The sequence below is a fragment of the Lonchura striata genome, chromosome Z (assembly GCF_046129695.1).
Source record: "Lonchura striata isolate bLonStr1 chromosome Z, bLonStr1.mat, whole genome shotgun sequence".
In the NCBI taxonomy this organism is placed as follows: Eukaryota; Metazoa; Chordata; class Aves; order Passeriformes; family Estrildidae; genus Lonchura; species Lonchura striata.
In genome coordinates this window covers 83,632,153-83,652,004 of record NC_134642.1, presented here as the reverse complement: position 1 = coordinate 83,652,004, position 19,852 = coordinate 83,632,153, and the positions used below count along the sequence as shown (strand labels likewise).

At 45.2% G+C, this 19,852-nt stretch overlaps 1 protein-coding gene across 1 annotated transcript in view; it reads right to left on the bottom strand.

Moving 5' to 3' along the window:
• Positions 1-11,689, bottom strand: part of MEGF10 (multiple EGF like domains 10) — an 85,047-nt gene extending 73,358 nt beyond the window's left edge. The window contains exon 1 of the mRNA XM_021551837.2: positions 11,637-11,689. The gene's annotated coding sequence lies outside the window, so the exon portion shown is untranslated. The remainder of the gene's footprint in view (positions 1-11,636) is intronic.
• Between the last annotated feature and the right edge of the window lie 8,163 nt (positions 11,690-19,852).

Sequence of the window (19,852 nt, the reverse complement as noted above, 5' to 3'; positions counted from 1 at the left end):
GTAAACTGGCTTGAACACATTACATCTTCCATAAACATTAATACAAATTTAAAACCATGTTTGTAGTTGTGGAATTCTAGTACTTAGTACTAGTACTAAGTACTCTAGTACTCCCTATCTGCCAGCAGAAGAAAAAATAAAAATTCCTGGGGAGAAATTCAACTTTGCCAGGTGCCAGTGATGTCTGCAAGTTTTCTGCACACTGGGGATATATAAACATGCAGGTGAATGTACATAGGCACAGACTGGTTCAAAACACCCCTAGAGTATCAGTTGCAGCTGTAGGACAAGATACTGTGCTTCAGTGAATAAATAAAACCTCCAAGAAATAAAACTGCTACCAACACTTGTGGCAGGCAGTAAAAAAGCAGATTCTTTCTAAGAAGGACCAAGTAAACAACTTTGTAATTTTATGCCTTTTATACTAACAGAGTAATTTCATATCAAAGCTTCCTTTTCTGATTAATACCAGTATCAGTCTTCTCTAACCATAAATTTTAGAGTACCTCAAGTAATTAAATTCTTTAATTAACTTTGTCTAATGATGAATCAGAGGTCTTTTTAAAAAGAGTGCCCAATACATCACTAGAAGAAACTAATGATGGCAGGATACGCCTTAGAAGCTCCAACAATCAGAAGACAACTTTTTAATGCTGCAATTATTACAGTTCATCCAGAAAATTTCTCTTACTTTAATATGTTAATTTACCTGGGCTACAGATTATCTGAAACCTTCTTAAATGCCTGCTGCTGATTTCAGTTAAGGGTCGTTCATGAACCCAGAAGAATCAAGACAATGTTTTTATCAACTTGAACACAAGGCCCTAAATCCCACAAAATACTATCCTTCAGGACACATGGTGACTTCTTTAAGCATGTACCTCTGCAAAAGGACAGTAGTATCACAAGCACATATTTGTCATACAAAAATGATCTGTTCATATCATTGTCTGACAAAGCACCTTTTGTAACAAGGCACCCTATTCAGAGATCTAATTTTTGCAGACATTTGTATGCCAAATTAAAAAAAAAAACCCAACTCTGTGATGCTAGGTTTAATGAGGTACTCTGTTATTCTCTGTAATAAAAATTAAATGAGAGAGACAGAATTCTTCAGCTTAATTGCCACATCTGTTATTAGGCACTTTACTTTGATTGACTGGAGTGTATGTGTCAGAGAGTGTGCCAGAAAACAGGCAAACTTTGTAAAGTAGACTTATAACTTATAGCCCAACTGGCACTAGCAGCATCTCTGTTACAGCTTCTGCTGTCTCTCAGCTAAAACTACAGAAACGTTGGCCTTGGTTCAGTCATTCATTAAAAATTAAAGTAAGTATTGCAAACTGTGCCTCCTTTTTTCCTTTTTTTTTTTTTTTTTCTTTTCTTAAAGGTAAATTAAAAGCAGTCCCTGTTTTCAGAAGGAAGAGCAGTGGTTACCTGAATGTGTGAATGTGTCATCTCTCATTAATGGATGAGAGTAACCCAGAATTTGGAAATTGCACCACATGAAATTTCACATCCAATGGTGCATCTGTTGCCTTATTTTGCCAGCAGATGAGCAAAGGGCTGAGGGGACAGTGACAAACAGCACAGCATTTGCAGAGGGACTGGACAATCACAGTGAAGGAGCTCCGAGGAAAAGCAAAAACAGAATGGACACTCTGCTCTGATCTGCAAGGAAATTCGGGATGAAACCCGAGCTCAGGAACTGCCTTTCTCTGAAATCCACGGATCATGACACCTGGTGAAAATCCCAGATATCTGGAGCTGGCCAATAACTGGTTTTATGACCAGCTGATTTTCTCTTGGCTCTAGAACCCAAACTCTTAGCATCTACTGTCCTGACATAGCAAAATGACACTTTCTCCCCCAGCTAACTTCTTCTTTCCAATTTCACACAGGCTTTCTACCAACAGCGCAGAAATGTATGTTGCTATTGTAAGCATGAAGACAGACAGGCCAGCTGCAGTATTTCTGAAAACTACTTTTCATACATTTCACCCAGTAAAGAGCAAAAGATTATTTGACCTTCTTACCAATTTTCTCTGCTGCTCCAGAGAGTGCAAAGAAAGGTAAAAGTATGCATAGAAGAGCAACAAAAACTGCACCAATACCCACTGCATTCACTCCTGAAAGGCAAAGGATGCTTCTGTGCTGGAAGCTGAAGCAAAGCTGTCCAACCATGGGCTGGACAAGCAATGGGCACTCAGCCTGACCCAATCTGTCAGCTGCCCACTGAACTAATCCATGTATAAATCTTTCTTCTCTCTGGAGGGCAGATTGGGACACTCTGATTCTCCCCCTCCACAAGAGCAAGTGACTGTTTTTTGGAAGGAGTCTGCCCCAATGGGTGAGACAAGCCAGGGCAGATGCTCCTTGTCACTGTTTGTAGGTTTTTGTTGTGCTTTTAGGAGTTCAAGGCTGCTCCATGCTACACAGAAAGTTTCCACATGGCACTCTACTTTGAGATCTCTTTCCTTTTACAAATATCTGTCTTCCCTCAACCTAATGAATACAGCAAGAGATAGCACTCACTTAAGCACATTTATTTTACATACACATTATGTAATAATCTCACATACAGTATTTTAATTGACATAATTCCCTACAAGACCTACAATGCTGCTTCTAACATTACAAGGCCTTTCATTCTCAAGGCTACTCTTAATAACCACACTGTACATGGAAAGTATTCGGCTCCAGACTGTCTAAGTGTTTAATCTTGTTTCACAAAGCAAGTCAGCAGCAGAGCTGAAAACAGAATTTAAGTCTGCTAGTCTCCACTTTCAACCACGCCAGGGATCCATGCTTCCAGTTTGATATTCTGCCACGATGGCAATGTCCTGAGCATTGTGCTTATGGTACTAACTGGGTGTAGCAAATCATGAAATACAGACTCCTGGGTCCTAAACATTTATAATGGAACCACCACATCCAGTGTCACAACTGAGAGAATTTTTTTTTTTTTACAGATTTGGGTCACCTCTGAAGCCAATAATGCCCTCTTGTCAGTCTGGTTTTTCACTTGTTTTTCCCACTAGTATTCTTGTTGGAAACTGCAGTGAAGAAAAAACACACAAATATGCCTAAGAGAAAACATCAGTGTACTACAGCTTTGCTATTTCCCCAAAGATAGGCCATGCAACAGAAAGCGGGATAATATTCAGCAGTCTATTGAGAGACTCCAAAAAGAGAAGAAGATAAAAGTTTGAAGTGTCTATCTAGTAGGCAGGCTCCAGAAATGCTAATCAGTGGCAATTTTTGAGTGACTGAAATGGATTTCTCTTTAATTAAAAAAAAAAACCTCTTGAGCAGACCAAGAGGCAGGAGCAGCAGCCTCAGGTTTTCGTCACAATTTGTCTCATTGCTAGATGAGTAAAGGCATTTCCTCCCTGCATCCCGACACTACTTCAGCAAACAAACCAAAAAAAATCTCTTTTCTGAAGTCGTTACACTGTCAAAATATGCACAGAAAGTTTGGCAATCTGCAAATGCACCAAAAAAATCTTCTCCTGCATATTAGTGGTGCAGACCAGAACCCCAAACCACTGCATCCTTTGAGGTTCACTTACCATGAATGCATATCCTGGCTGTCATTATTCATACATAATGCAAATTGGCATGAACTAATGTTCAGCAAGGAAGAATGGAGCATTTCTAAAAAGTGCATTAAAGTTGCAGAAGAACAATATTGTTCCAGAGATGAGATTAAGCCTCACAGCTCTCTGGAATGGTTATGGAGATTGAAAAATCTACTGACAACAGTGGGGATACTTAAAACAAGGAAGCTTCTCTCTTGCTGTGTTTTTGTTTTATTCTTTGAACAACTATTCACCCAATCTTCTTACTCAATCATTAAAAATGCAGTCTTTTGTGGGTTCAGAGTTTAAACAAGTTCCCTGGAAGTAGTGATATTTTTTTCCAGGACCATCTTTTCTTTTAAAGTGATGGAGGCCTGTATGTACCTGCACAGCAGAACCTGCAATACCTTTAATCTAAACCAACCCCACAGCACAAAGAGCACCGTATGCACTCTCAGCAGAGTCCATTACAGTGCTGGCAGTTCCGCTTTTGTCTAAAAGAAAATTTAATTATCTATTAAAAGAGGCCAGTTGTTCTGGCTTTGGTGGGGGCAGCTTTGGTATATTTGGATGACACAGATGTGTGTGTCTTCACAGATCCCAAAATGCACAAACATGGGTCTGGCATCACGAACTTCACCTCAGTTACTCTGATCTCACTTGAATCACTCCTGGTTTACTCAATGCAAGTAAGAAAACTGGACTCTCAGCATCTGTATAATTATGCCTTTTATTTTAAAAGAAATTAATCTAGCTAAAACAAATTTATTTAAAAAAAAAAAAAACAGAAATTACATTCTTTGCAGACTGATAAAATCTTCATGAACTCTACCCCTCCATTTAAAATACAGGTACCCTTCAGAAACAGTTGTTATCTGCAATATCAGTCTGGGGAGGGGAAAAAAAAAAGATGAATAAGGGAGAAAAAAAAAAAAGATTAAAAGATCAAGTTACTCTTCACTTCCAAACAAGCCCGGCCACAGCTGTACATCAGCTTCCGAGCAACTGCTCTACAAACACACAACAGGGCTTCTGTCTTCCCACAGGGTTTGCTCGGGTCACCCGCATGTGGGGCGGATTAAAAAGGCAGGAAAGCTCCATTACGGAGCGAGCAGAGCCACGAGTTAAACAGGGGAGCTGCTGGTAAATATCCTGTCCAGTGCTCCATCCCGAGGGGGCTCCCCCAGATCCGGAGGAGCCCACACACAGCTCTGGAAAAAGAGGCCCAAGTCATCATTCTGCTTTCATACTTTCACTGTCCAAGCAGGAGGAAGTTGGGAGGGAAGGAGACCAGAGAATTAAGTGGGGTTTTCATAGGCAAAAAGAGAATATGAAAGAGGCAGCCTCTGATTTTTGGTGGTGACAGTGATGGATTCAGGCAGCCTGTGCAGATTGTGAAATTTTTCTTATGGTAGGAAAACATTGAAAAAGAAAAGTGACATATAGCAGTAGTCAGGGAATAAGGCCAAATGTCTTTGCAGGGTGTGACCACCACTAACTCCGGCCATCATCAGGTGCCACCTCCCATGAGATGGATGTGCTGGAGAAGTCTATCCACCTCTCAAGGTTGCAAAGGCAAACCAGTTGTTTTTAAACAAATACCTTTCTAATTGAAGATGTCTCCACTCCAGCTGCTGTATCCTATTTACTCAGTAGATTTCCAGCTCTGCTGCCTTTGGGATCAAGACTGCCCCAGCTCACAACTTGTCAGGGACATTTCTTCATGTGTCAAGTGCTCTTGAACCCTTTGGAGAGGGTTTATAAAACACCAAACAGATGCTTCCCACAAACACACATAGCCATTATTTGTGCTTAAGTTCCAGTGATCGTGAGGTATGTGTATTAACAGACCAACGAGGTGCAAAGTTTTGTACACACTTTAGACGAAACTAAAACTCATACTCAAAAGCATTCAGAAGGAAGCAATGGAGCAAAGAAGCAAAGCAAGTGGAAGATCCACTTGGCCTGTTGGCATACTCCATGTTATTCCCACTATGTCTGCTCCCAATGCTATGTTACATGTTTTTTGCTGATTCCTGCCAGCAGCTTCCAAAAAAACATAAACAAACCAATTATGTCATTTTATACGTAAAACTTAACCAGGCTTTGGCGTGCACACACACAAACACACATCTTTCTTTTTTTTTTTTTTTTTTTTTTTTTAACATGGAAGTGCTTCCAGTGTGTTCACATACTCAGGGTGATCAAGCTTGGTCCGGCTATTGGCTTTTGGAGGATCTGATGCCAGTCAGCCCTGCATAATAGCCTCTTTGTCTCACTGTCACATGAGCAGCATTGTGTTACAATCATTGTCACTCTGGGCTCAAACTGCAAGGCATGCTTTCACACAAAACACTCACTTTGGGGGCTCCTTTTGGCACAGCCCTGCGATAGAAACGCTTTTGCTGCTCTTTAGTTAATCAGCCCAGCAACGCTGCAACTTTAAAAGTCAGGATTCAAAAGCTCTCATCCAAATCAACCGATTATGAAGCTTCTCTATGGGCCACATGAAGAGCAGGGCAAGTAACATAACATCGTCATCATTTATTTACATCACTTTAAATTACTTTTCGTAAGCCCTATGACAGCAGAGAATTGTGCTCCAAATAATAAGTGGGGGATGGGGAAAAAAGTCACAAGTCCAAGTTATCTCTATCTTTTTGTCCTTTACTTTAGAAAAAATATCTGCAAGATAAAATCAAAACATTTCCACAAACATCAAAACATCTCCTGGCAAAGACTTGCCAGGTGGCAGTGTTTTTTTTACTACTCGCTCTGTAAATCTTTTAAATTCACCAAGAACACCCAACCCTTCCCCTGCCAAAAAAATATTCTGAAAAACACATAGACAAGACTTCTGTATAGGAGAAACTTCAAGAGTTGCCTTAAACATGCTGAACTCATTGAAACCCTGTACGGATGTGTCTGTTTTCATTAATGAAAAGTAGTCTCACAGAGCTGAGACCAAACCATATTAAGAAAAACATTCTCCTGCGCATACTGCCTTTTGAATAATTTTGTCCTGGAAACTTTTGTCTCATACAGCTACTCTTGAAATGTAGCACTACTCACTCTGAAGAAGACTTATAGGACCTACCCATGAAGAAACAGGCACAGTGTAGAAAGAATTCGTGACATAATGCCTGTGATGTACAGGAAACTTTGGGAAGCAGTGGCTTCTTCCCAAAAGAAATGGGGTTGTTGCTGGAACAACAAACTACCAGCTCATGTACCATCTTCTGTCCAGCTCATTCTTTCCTCTGCATTCCATCAAAGTAACATAACTTCTTCTGTGCCCTGGTTTGGTGTTCTACGCTGGTATTGCTCATAAATGTGCCAGGTACCTTAAACACATGTTACTCTCCTCTGGATCATTTTTCTTTATTAAGCACCCTGAGCCAACCTTCCTCCTTCTCTACACCCTTCACTGCTTTGACTAGACCCTTCTAGATGAACACTGCCCCAGAGTAACACCACCACAATGGGTCAGGGCCACTCTGACGCTTGCCTGGACAATTCTACTCAGACCATAAATCCCTGCTGGTCTCCTCTTGTCCAGCCTGACAAATTCACCTTCTGCATCATCCTAAGGTCATGACTTCTCTGAGATGGCCCTTGCCTTTCATGGTCTCTTCCCATGACCCTTACAAAATGCTGACCCTTTTGTTTGGCAAGGCCTTGGTTCCAGCCATCATTGGCTATATACTGGCATTACAGAGAAATAGTTCTTCACTGTCTTCTATTTGAAGACTCTCATCTAAGAAAGAGCTATTATTAATTCCTTTAAATGTATGAATGTCTATTGACTTTTGATGAAAAATAACATGACTCTAGCTTGACACCTGTCTTCATTATTTCATTGTCTCTTATTTCCTCTTGCCTTTTTCTTGGGGTGTATATTATAAAAGGCAAGATAATTTTTGCTATTGTTCTTGTGCTGTTGTACATCTCCTGTGGCTACAGTGATGGACACTAGGGCCACAGAAGCTGTAGCTCTTTGTGCCAGTAATCCTAAGTCTAAAACGATACACTGATATGAAGTCTTTATGTTTCTTTGAAAAAATGATTTTGCACACACTTGCACCTCTGTGTGTTCAACAAAAACAATCTGGTAGGCTGAGAAGGGTGTTCTTTTACAGCAAGAGAAAAATGATTAAATTTCTTTCCTGAGGTCACAGAGCAAGTCAATGTCAAAGTTAAAAATATGTTTTCTGTTGCGTGTTTTCATTGTCTTGAACATCAAAAGAGCTCAGAATTAGTAGCTCACTGCTGACTACAGGCTAATTTCTCTGACAATCATATACAAAACACTGATAAAACTGGAAGAGATGGCTGTCCACATTTTAATATAAACTTAATGTGTACATCCAAAGACATGAACCACAAATCCTCACACAGGCAAAACATCAATTATAGACCAGACAGTTTGAATGGGTTAATTAACATGAATGCTGACACAATCAATAAAGCTATTGCAGTAAAGCAAATCCCACCCCAGAATATTTCTCCTAGTTTCTTGACAGATGGCTTTAGATGATACATACTCTTTTCAAAAGTAAAAAAAAAAAAAAAAAAAAAAAAAATTGGTATATCAAGACAGATTTTTCTCACAGATGAAAAAATACTGCACTTATATCTACGTTTATGCTATGCTGACTGGAGCATATGAAGTTAGTACTAATTACTGACAAACTAATCTGTCAGTATTAAAAATCAGGATAAAATTCCTGGCAGTGAGTCGGTAACATAACTACTACATACTGAAATATGATTCCACTGGCATCATTCATCAAGGAAGGCACCACTTAACAGGAGTAAGGATGTTAGAACTTTGTCATCTCACTGCACCATTCCTGTCCATGCCTAAAGAAACACTACTCATCTATACTGTGTTCCATTAAAATTTTTTTTTTTTTTTTTTAAATAGGATGACGTCCATCTTACACTACTATCTACATAACTTTGGGTTTTCTGAACCAACATATCTTTGGTTACATTAAAACTGTGGCACATACACAAAGAATCTGGTTTTTACCTTCCTCAGAAGCCACTTGCTTTCCCTAACAAGACATGAAAATGCCTAGAGAAGAAAAAGCAATGTAGAGAAACCATGCAAAACTCCTGCCAAATAATCTGAATATAAATTCAAGGGATCCTTACCAGCTGCAGTTAAAAGCCCACTCCAAACTCTGCTAGATGTTAATCAAACTTAAGTATGGTAATGCACAGTTCCTGTGTTCTTCGCCTAGATGAATTAATTGCTTTTGTTAACAGCACTTGCTTCCTTAGGGGGGGTGTGTGTACCCATACAGCTGAACAGCTGATTGTGGAAAACATGGTTATGCAAGTCACCAAAGGACTGTTCACTTGGTTAAACCCTTCTGCTCACCTCAGAACAGCTCGTTTAACATTGTAATCCCTGGACAGGTCCTCTAAGTGCCCCCTCCCACCCTACCAGTTGCATTCAAAATGATGGCATTAGCTATCAGAGTTTTAAGTAGACATCTAAATGGTGAAATGTATATACAAAGGGCTAAGGCATCTTCTCCCAATGCAAGGGTAGTACAGTTTCTGACTGTGGGGACTCAATCCTGGCATGCACAGCCCTGACCCAGGAGAACTGTGCCACCTCTGGACCATCTCACCATCTGATACACCAGAAAAGGGAGACTATTTCCAGGGAAATTAAGCAGACACAGCCAGCTGACTTCACACAGGTCACTGAGCTGCCTGCAGTTTAGAATTTTTTTTTTTTTTTTTTTGCCAGATATGGACTAGAATCAGTGAGCAAGAATGCAAAATTCATAGCCTGTCCTGTGAACTGCTCTGTCAGAGACTTGGAACACTGCAGACTTAAAACCACACACTAAGGAACCAAGCACAAAGCCATGGCACCTCTACAGCATATTAATAGTCAATACTAATATGATGCCACTGAATCACCCTCTGTGGGAGCAACACATTTAAATTTGATTGTATGACAAGGCCACAAGGTTGGCTGTGTAAGAAAATTTAAATAAAGTTTATTTCATAAGGTGCTATATATTGATGCTGTACAGGTGCACGAGTTACATAGGCAAGCAAGAAGAAACTTGGTCCTAAATTAGACTTTGTACAGCTCATTAAAAATCTGAAGCACACTTGCCCAGCTGGTTTTTCTGATCTGAGATGCGACATCAAACTGGACATGATAATACTATTTCATTTGCAGGGCCAATACCTAGCAAGCAATAGTTATTTGGCCTAAACAGTTATTTGGCTGAATTCTGTCTCCAGCTCAGATAGTAGCCCCCCACTCCCTCCACTTCAAGAGGAACACATATACCTAATTACATATGCTTTCCTCCAAGTACTGTGCTGTTGGGCACAAATACCATGTAGGGATGTTGACAAGGCAACTGAAGCCAGCTTTCAGTTTCAGTCTCACATCAGACATGCTGTTCAATCAAAGAATGTAAGACTTTTCAGCAAAGGTCTGCAGCTTATCTGCTGGGAAACAAATGCCACTCTCCAGACTTGTCTTTTTAGGTCTTTTTTCCTTTGTTCTTCCAAGATACTGGATAAAATCACTTTTCCTATATAGAGTCATTATGTTAATCAGTTTTCTAAAACATTGCTGCCAAAGCTCAGTTACCAACTTGATAAAATAAGATACGAAGCATCTTCTACACCAATGACACATTCCAAGTGAGGTTTTAAACTCACGCTATCGTGAGAAGCTGGTACTTTGGGAAAACTTCAGAGCTGTACGTGATTCTAGGAAATGCACATTCACTTTGACTACATTTCAGTACTCAATGACTGGCAGCAACATTTAAGTAATTAATAAGATTACCAAAAGCTGACCATTCCCAGCTCATTCGAGGAAAAGCAGCTGCATATTTTTCCTAATTGATTTGTGCCTACATTTCCAGATTGAACTTGCTCCTTGGCTGAAAAACAAAATCGGAAATGTTTACGCTACTACTACTGACGCCAAAAGAAAATCTGTGCAGGATACCACACAACTGAGAATTTTTCTAGGCAGCTTCTGCTGAGCAACATATGCTGGAAGGTGTTAAACAGATGTGCATTTTCATGTGCAGGTCACACTAATTTACATCTATACACAAGTATCCTTCTATTCCAGAGCGTACACTCACTCCGGCCTCTGCTCAGGACTGCCAAAACCCTTCCACGAAAACGAAGGATAACCTTTAAAAACAGGCACTTTGCGGAAAAACAAACAAATAAATAAATAAATATAAGTGCTCTGAGGAGAACCTGAACAGACTCGTCCGGGCTCGGGACGGCAGGAGCGCTCCGGCATCCCTCCCCACCATCCCGGGTCACCCCCGACGAACGCGGGGACAAACACGCCTGGATGCTCTGCACAGGCGGAGGCACCGCGGGCGGCTCCTCATCCCACCCGCTCCCCGGAGGATGCTTCTGCCCCGGGAAAACCCCGCTCTGGGAGCGACGCTTCCCGAAGCCCACCGGAGGCTGCCGCAGCCGGCACATGCGGGACGGGTCGGGACGGGACGGGACGGGACGAGTCGGGACGGGACGGGACGGGACGGGACGGGACGGGACGGGACGGGACGGGATGGGACGAATCGGGACGGGACGGGACGGGACGGGACGGGACGGGACGGGACGGGACGGGACGGGATGGGACGAATCGGGACGGGACGGGACGGGTCGGGACGGGATGGGATGGGATGGGACGAATCGGGACGGGACGGGACGGGACGGGACGGGACGAGTCGGGACGGGACGGGACGGGATGGGACGAATCGGGACGGGACGGGACGGGTCGGGATGGGACGGGACGGGATGGGACGGGATGGGATGAGACGGGACGGACGGGTCGGGATGGGACGGGTCGGAACGGGACGGGATGGGACGGGACGGGTCGGGATGGGACGGGTCGGGACGGGTCGGGATGGGACGGGACGGGATGGGACGGGACGGGACGGGTCGGGATGGGACGGGACGGGATGGGACGGGTCGGGATGGGACGGGTCGGGTCGAGACGGGCCGGGACGGGCCGGGCCGAGTGCGGTCAGTGCCTACCTGTCCCCCGTCCGACCGGCCGCCGGGAGCCGCCGCCGGGAGCCGCCGGGAGCCGCCGGGACTTGAGCGAGGGGCGGTGTGAGCGGCGGGGACCAGCCCCTCCTCCGCCTGCCCCGGACCGCCCCCGGGCAGCCCCACAGACATTTTTAACCACTTACCCGCGGCTCCAGCGCCGGGCTGGCTCGGGACGCGGGGCTCAGCCGAGGCTGCCTTGCCCGCAGTGCCGGACTCGCCGCCCCTCACTCACTTGCAGGCCAAGTACGAGCTACCTAGGGAGCTCAGAGGTCATTTTATTCGGCCTTGCCCAGCAGATGATCGAGGAGAGGAATCGTCTTTCAAACGACTGAATGCTTAGGTCCCGCAGTGAGGGGCTGATCCTCAGCCCCGTCAGGAGACGCGTTTCTACAGGAAAGGAATCGTCATGCGCTCCTCTCCAGAGCTGCTCCGGAGAGGAAGGGCACGGTGACTTTTGCGCTTAAATACATTCAAGTGTACTGAAGTGCTGCCTCTTTTTTTGTTGTTTTTGGTTTATTTTTTCCATATTCGAGCATAGTGTTGCGGAGGCGTTAACAGGGTCGCTGCTTGGCTCAGTCTTTGCCAGCGGCGGGCCCGTCCTGGAGCCGGCGGGACAGGGAGGAATTTCCAGCGCCTTCCCAGAGAAGTTACACCCGTGGCCCCTCACGCTATTAAACCCGGCCGTGCCATCCCATACAGCTTTTCCCCCATGCCCATGAGGCGTGCGGGTGCTGAGGGTGGTGTCCCCAGGCGCTGTGGGGCTCCTGGGTGCTGGGTGTTAGAGGTGCCGGACAAGCTGGGGCTATCCATGGGGTGAGGTGCTGAATGGCCACTCCTTCCTGGTGCCAGGGTGTGCATCCATGCGCTGAGCCCGCAGCAGCTCTCAGGAGCTTATCTGAGGCAGAACACGCTGATGTGGTGTCAGGGGAGATCATGGCAGCAACACCATGGAGATGTAGAGACACCAAGTGGCCAGAGGGACTGCATGGGTTTGGGATGGCTGTGGGGTTAAGTCCTGCGTTTGAGGAGATTGCAGGGACACAGGGATGTTGAGGAAGGTGTTCTGAAGCAGGTTGTAGGTCCCATGCTGGTGTAAAGGGTCCCCAAGATTTCTTGCAAGGTTGGGGAGCTTTTCTGAGGCCAAGTGTCATTGGGGACCATGGCTCCCATTGCAGCCTGGTAAGCCAATTGGCCAAGAGATGGAGATCTAACTGCTGAGTCTGTATTTGCAGATTAAGTGGTGACTGCTGCATCCTCAGTGTCCATTTCTGATGGATTTCTATCCTGAGATAACTCTTTGGTATAGCATTACTGTTCTAAATGACTCAGAAACCAAGTGAGAATAAGTTACTAAGGTTTTATTGAGAACTAACAAAAAGTTCACGAAGCACAAAGGACAGTGTTGGGACCATGACTGACTACCAGAAGCTTGTCCAGAAAATAGCTGTTACACCTTTTATAACCCTGGTTTTGCATCAGCCTTTAAGGTTTTAATTAAATTACATTGGTTTGTGTGGCAGTCAGAGTTGTTGGTGTGCCCCCCCTTTGAAGGATCCTCCCTCTGCTTTGAGGTCCTCCACCTCCATTTGCTGTGTCCACAGCTGCCGTGGCGGGGTCTGATGGTGGAGTGCTGCAACAATTCTTGAAGAAGCTGTCCTGAAAAGGACTGCCCAGGTGCACAGGCATGTCTCCCAGCCTGGCTAGTGATTTCTAGCTTTTTGTGAGGCAACACGGTGCGGGCCACCCTGGGCAGGTCCCGTCGGGATGCTTGCTGATCTGAGAATGTCTCCACCCCAGGTTCAGTGAACAGCTCCCCCAGCCAACCAGACACCCGTGCCCAAACTTGGTAATATAAGGTCTCACCAGGAAGACAAGAGGGCTCTTTTCTTGGTGGATCTAGCAGGGTTTATTTAGGAACAATATGAGGGTTCAGGCAGGGTAGGAAGGAAGTGGGTAGAAGCAGGAGCAGGCAGGCAGAAAACGACAGTTGAAGGGGACCAGTGACAAAAAAGCCAGGAACAGGGGAGGAGCTGGGGTATATACATGAAGGGAGGTAGGAGGGGTAGGAGTACAAACTGTTCAATGGGAAGAGAAGTCAGGGGAGGAGATGGAGTGGGATGACTTAAAAAGAGCCAGTGGGGAGGTGAGGAAAGAGTGGTGTTCCAGGGAGGACCAGTGGGGGAAGAGAGGATACAGAGCTTTCCAAAACCAGGGAGTGTACAACCAGTGACTGACAATAGGGCATTTACATTAAAATTAGGGGATGGTGGGAGATTGTGCCAGCCTCTCACCCTAAGTTAAACAATGGTGTTATTCCAGGACGTCCTTGCCCTGTCTTCCCCATAGGTATCTCCCACAGTGGTACCTCTTCCTTGGAGCTTCTTGGTTGATGGTGGGAACCGAGAAGACTAAGCGCAGGGCATCACCAGGATGTAGAGGTATTTGAAAGAATACCTCTTTATGTCAATTACAGCCAGATTTGAATTTTGGGGGAGCATTGTCAGGGACAGCATGCCTGGTTGGAGAGAGCCCATATCTTCGATCACGTTGTTGTTAATTTGACTGAGATTGTGGAGGAGCTGTCATTTGTCTTTGTTTGGTTTTTTAATGACAAAGACGGGAGAGTTCCATGGGGACACGGTGTCTGTGATGTTTCCCTTTCTTAGCTGCTCTTCCACAAGCTCCTCAAGCGCCTTCAATTTTTCTTTGCTGAGTGGCCACTGCTCTACCTAAACTGGTGGACTGGTTTTCCAATTGAGCTTTTGGGTAGAGCACTTTTCAGTGGCCACCATCCAAAATACCTAGGGGGTTTCCAGGATGTCAATTCTGACCCCCCACTGGGCCATTAGGTCTCTAACCCACAAGAGCTCCATATAGTCTTAAAATGAATGGGTGCACTGAAGATAATTTCCCATTCAGCCCCTCTATTTGGACGACGCTTTTTCATTTGCCAATTGAATGCCCTCTACACCTCGTGTGTGTCCTGCCATGCTTTGCAATTCCCAATGTGACAGCCATTCCTAAGAGAGAATGATCGTCACATCTGCTCCAGTGTCTATAAGACTGTCCATGAATGGGTATTCCCCGCCTCGATGTAGCCCATATGAAGTTCTTGGCTTCTCAGGCCCTGGTACCTGAGTCCAAGCGATCATGGGGCAGGTCTTCTGTGGGAGGTGGCCCTGGGAAAAGCTTTCTGGAAATGCCTTGGGAAACCACAGTTGTATAAAGGTGTCATTTCAGGAATGTGGCCTCCTCAGTGCAAAGGAACACTTGTCCATCATATGTTTTACCCTCAGTTTATGTCCATCACTGTTTGTACCATCCTCTGGTTCTGGAAAGATCCTTGTTTTCTGTTTCCCCATTAGTCCCCTGTAGTTAACCACTCCTTCCCCTTGTTCTCATTGTTTCGGTTTATGTCACCCCATCCCTGCTCCTGCCCTGAGCCTTTTCCCTATTGGTCTTTGTGTACCCTGACTCCTCCTATCCTTCCCCTGTTACATACACCTTGTCCCCTCTCCTGGAGGGGGCTCTCACAACTTGCTCCCCTCACATGTGGTTGTCGGCTGCTTCCCTGCCTTTGCCTCTCCCTCAAAAAACCCACGTGAACTGCAGCTACCTGAGTGTCCTCCCGTCTTTCGGTGGATCATTGCATTACTCCATCTGGGCTCCTGTTGATCTTCCCTCAGTGGGTCTCCCTGTGGGACCAAGGTCCAGGGGAGCCTTCAGTCTTCTGTTGATTATGATTCCACAGAGGCTTGGGCACTGGGATAGCTTGGGTGATGACCTGGCCCTTCGGCAGGTACACTGGCAGGTGAGTACAATGCAGCCATAGGACGAACTGCCCCAGGTTTGATGATACGAGACCTGGGATGATGTTAGTATCTAGTGTGTGTTTTTTGTCCCCAAGGATGACATACTTACAGCGTATGTCTTAGCCAAGTTCCCAGTTTTTCTGGGTCTGACACAAAGTGCCAGTTGCTGTCACAAAGGTGGAGAGGTTCTGCCAATGCTAACCTGAAAGGCACATGGAGACAGTACGTGGTTAAACTGGGTTTTGGTGTCAAGTCCGGTAAGGTTGTTGAAATCGGCATAGGTAGATCCTGCTTACTAGCCTCATCCCCCACCAGTGATGGTTTTTGGACCTGCCCCACTTAACGTCTTTGCACAGGGAGAGACTGTGCTTCCTTTCTAGTTTTTTGAATGTCATACTTTAGAGAAGTTATTTTGGTTTTGATTGTTCTTTCTGACATTAAAAAATTGCTGTCTCGAAGGAGAGACCAACATCCAGTGTCCTGGCTTTTTACAAAGGTGGCAAGGCTGGTTAGCAGGAGGAGGTGTCCTGGGGGTTCCCGGCATGCTACATGGCTGGCTGGTGGGTGATGGACTGGGGGCATCTGTGGCTCCAACCCTCCTCAGTTCCCTTGGTCTAGCATGCTGATTGGTGACCTTTTTTGCACAGACCTCTAGCATCATTTCCAGGGTTGGCAGTGGATCAAAAGGTAGACTCAGGATCACAGCTTTGCGTTTTTTTATTGGCATTCTATTTGGTGATCTCCATGTGTATCTCTTGCCTCACCTCCTGGTCTTGTAAATCCACTGCCCTGCGCAGCCTTTCTACAAACTTTAAAAATTATTCAGCAGGAAGTTGGGTGATGGTTAGATAATTATCAATGGGTACATCAGGACACAGCCCAAAAAAAGCTTTTTCTGCGGCCTTGAAACTCTCCCAGAGCACCTCCCTCAGGGAATTTTCTCTGCCTGCTTTTGCCCCTCTGCCCACTCCCCTTCCCCACAAACATGGTCTATTCAAAGCACTAAATCATCATCATTGACCACCATTCTGGGGTCAGCCCACAATGTTGGTAACGCAGCACAAACTTCTTTCTTCCATGCAGTCTCCCATAAAAGGAATTTGGTGGGGCATAACAAGCTTAAGTTGCCTGAGATCAGCTGGGTTAAGTCATTAGAGAGAGCGGCTCTCAGGATCCCTCTAAAATATTTGCTGTCTCAGCTGAATTGTTTCTGGGCTTTGCATAATTCTTTGGTCACCTGGTAGGTGAAAGGCAACCATTGGGGCTGGGCCTTCCCATCCTGCCAGGAGATGTAAGTGACAGGAGTAGCAGTGAAAGCAGGGATGGTTTCTGGGTTCCGGTTTACAGGATCCCTGCTCTCTGGAAACCCAAGCGTGGAAACCAGAAGCAAGGCTGTGGGAACTCTGGGAATGGGAAGTGACATCAGAGGGGTTGTGGCCAGGACAATGGGAGGGGACACATGATGGACATGTCCCTGGAGGGGTGGAGCAAGGAGGTGGAGTTTGGGGGGAGGTAGGAGGAGCTGGATAAGGAGGTGGAGTGCAGGAAGAGGAGGGCTCAAGGGAGGAGTCAAAGGACAGGAAGGGGTTGGTCAATGGGGGATTTTGGGGAGGAGGAGGAAGAGGGTTATGGGAAGAAGGAGAACAAGTGTCAGGAATGGCCACATGCCATCCACCATCTTGTGCCCGCTGGGGGCCATTTTGAGGGGAGTTGGGGTCAGGGCGATTAAAACGAATGGAGGATTTTTGGCACAGGGCTGTACATTTCGAGGAAGCTGGGGGAGAGGGGAGGTCCCTAACAATCTGGTCAGGACTGCTTGGGCAGGGGTCTTGGGGAGTCAGAGGGGAGCCAGGGAGTTGGTAGCAGCCCTGTGTCTGCTGACGGGTTGCTCCCTTCAGAATCTCCATTCTAGGGTAAGAGGGTGAGGGATGAGAGCTAGGACAGGGAGAACTGGGGTTCAGTTTGTCCTTGGGTGGCTATTCCTACATTTCATAGGAGAACTTTAAAGTATTTCTAATTTTTATGGCCAGAAAGACACATTTTGAAAGGAACTATTGTCCCAATTGTAATAACTCGTTCCCAACTAAATCCCAAAATTGCAAATTGTGAATTTTTTCAGCCAGAATGTTGGGGAAATGCAGGAACAACCATCTGACAAACTGTTTAACTTCTTTTTTAGAAAACTGATTTTGCCCCCCAGCAAGGATTCCCACAACTTGGTAATAGACCCCTTCTTGGGAAACTGACAGCTGAGCACCCATTGTGGCTGCAATCTAAACCTGGTCTCGCAGACAACTCACTGACACCAGGATAAAATAAAGACAAACACCTGCAGCTGACAGCCTGCCAAAGTGAGTTGCTGTGTGGCAAAATCAAAAAGCTACAGTAGTAGCAAAGCAAAGCTCCCTAAGGGGAGAAAAACTTGTCTCTTTTCCCAGAGTGCAAGGGGGAGAAAGGCAGGCAAAAAGAATTCCCCACCCCGCAGGGAGAGGACAAAGGAAGGAAAGAGGATACTTACAAATCCAGGCTGCAGGAAAGGTAAAGGTTTCAGCAGTGTCCTCCACGTGGGACTAACCTCCATGATGCCCCAGAGGCTACCAGTCCCATCCCCAGGAACGTCACCCACTAAAAGGGGGTCTGCTCCCACTGGGGTAGCTTGCTGGCCAAGAGACTGATTCCAGCCATCTCTGAGGGATAAATCCACCGGAGTGTCTGGCCATCTCCTCTGTGGGATCTGGAGATGATCAAAGGCCCCACATTGGGCACCAAGCTACAACCGTGCCCACCAGAAGCCCGTTTGGCTTTGCCCGACCAGCTGACACAGTCAGCTGTGGGGTGAAATAAATGGGCAGGAGATTTTTCTCTTTTTTTAATGCCTTTATTAGGATCAACTTGGGTGGAGGCCTGCCAGGTTGCATGCACGCCGTCACTGCTCACAGGAGTGGCATGGAGGAGGAGGTATGCACCTTTGTTCACTGGAGTGCAGGCAGTGCCAGGCCTTCCATCCTTATGAGAGCAGCAGGACATTCCCCTTAAAGGCTTTGCTTTGACATATGAGGTCCTCTTTGTAGGTGATATCTCTTTGGGTTAGGGTGAGAGGTTAAAAAGTTTCAGCAGACACTGGATTCAGTTGCTTACCCTTACATGTCACTTGGATTGTTTAATTCTGTGGTGGCTCATTGTTTGAGGGGTTTTCTTTGCTGGACTTGGCAAAGTGTTTCTTCATTCACATATGAACTCTGATGTCACTTTCTCCTCACAGTCCTGGGTGCCATTTTCCAGGAAGTAGCAGGGGTACTCCCTGACAAAGGGGGATTTCTAACAATTAAACTATTAACAACAGGTAATTAGAGACCATAACTATTAACAAAAGGTAATTAAAGCTCTAACTTAGTAACAATTGGTTGAACTTGTTAACTCTATGACTTTTAAAAAAATGGACAACATTAGGCTTGAAGCATAATGATTCTATTCAGCATATAAACTGGGGTCTAGTATCCCCAGGTCCCATCTTGAGCCCAAGTAGCTGATCCATAAGTTTCAATGATTTCTCTTCAGGTCCAAACCTTGCTTTTTCAACTTGGGATCCCCCCCAGTTTCAATTGTGGTTCTTTTCTTTTGTTTGGCTTGTCTTAAATCATCATATATAGGGACTCCCAACTTTGATCCAGATTCTTTTGGCAATAGAAAGAAGGCTGGTTTTATAATCCCAATGGTGCGACTCCCAGACCAGTCTCCTGGCAAATTAGTGTATGTTGTAGTACCACAGATCCAAAACAGGTGCTTGGGGGCCTCCCAAAAGGTATTACTAGTTTCTGTTGGGCATTCCCAATATTTACAATTTTTTTTCCATTCCCCAAAAGGGGTTTATTCCTTTTTCAGCACATTCATAGTGTCCATACACTTCATGGTATATGCACTTGTTCCCTTTTTTCTTTTCAATGGACCAAAATCTATTTGGATCTCTTGGGATCCACCAGGCAACAGAGTTCTTTACTGTCAAATACCTTTTACAAGCCATTCTTCCTACTTGTGTACTGTACCCCTTTCCTCTTCTTGAAATACATTCCTCTCCTATTATTCCAGCTTTTAGATTCCATTGTTATTTCCCTCTCACCTTTGTAACCCTAGAATCTGGGTTATACTGTATCCATTTTTAAATCTTTCATAATAAGCTTTAAAAATAAGTTTGGCCATAAGTTCTGCAGGAGTTGTTATGGTTTTGTGTGGCAGGTGTGGCAGGAACTTAGTAATTATGAGTGGATCTTTTAGTGTGCTGTTCCATTGGAATAAAAGCCCGTGGAAATTCGGGCACTTACCTAACACGTAGAAATTCAGTGGGAGGGACGGGACCACTCAGTGGGCTTGGCGGGACTTCAAGGCCTGTGC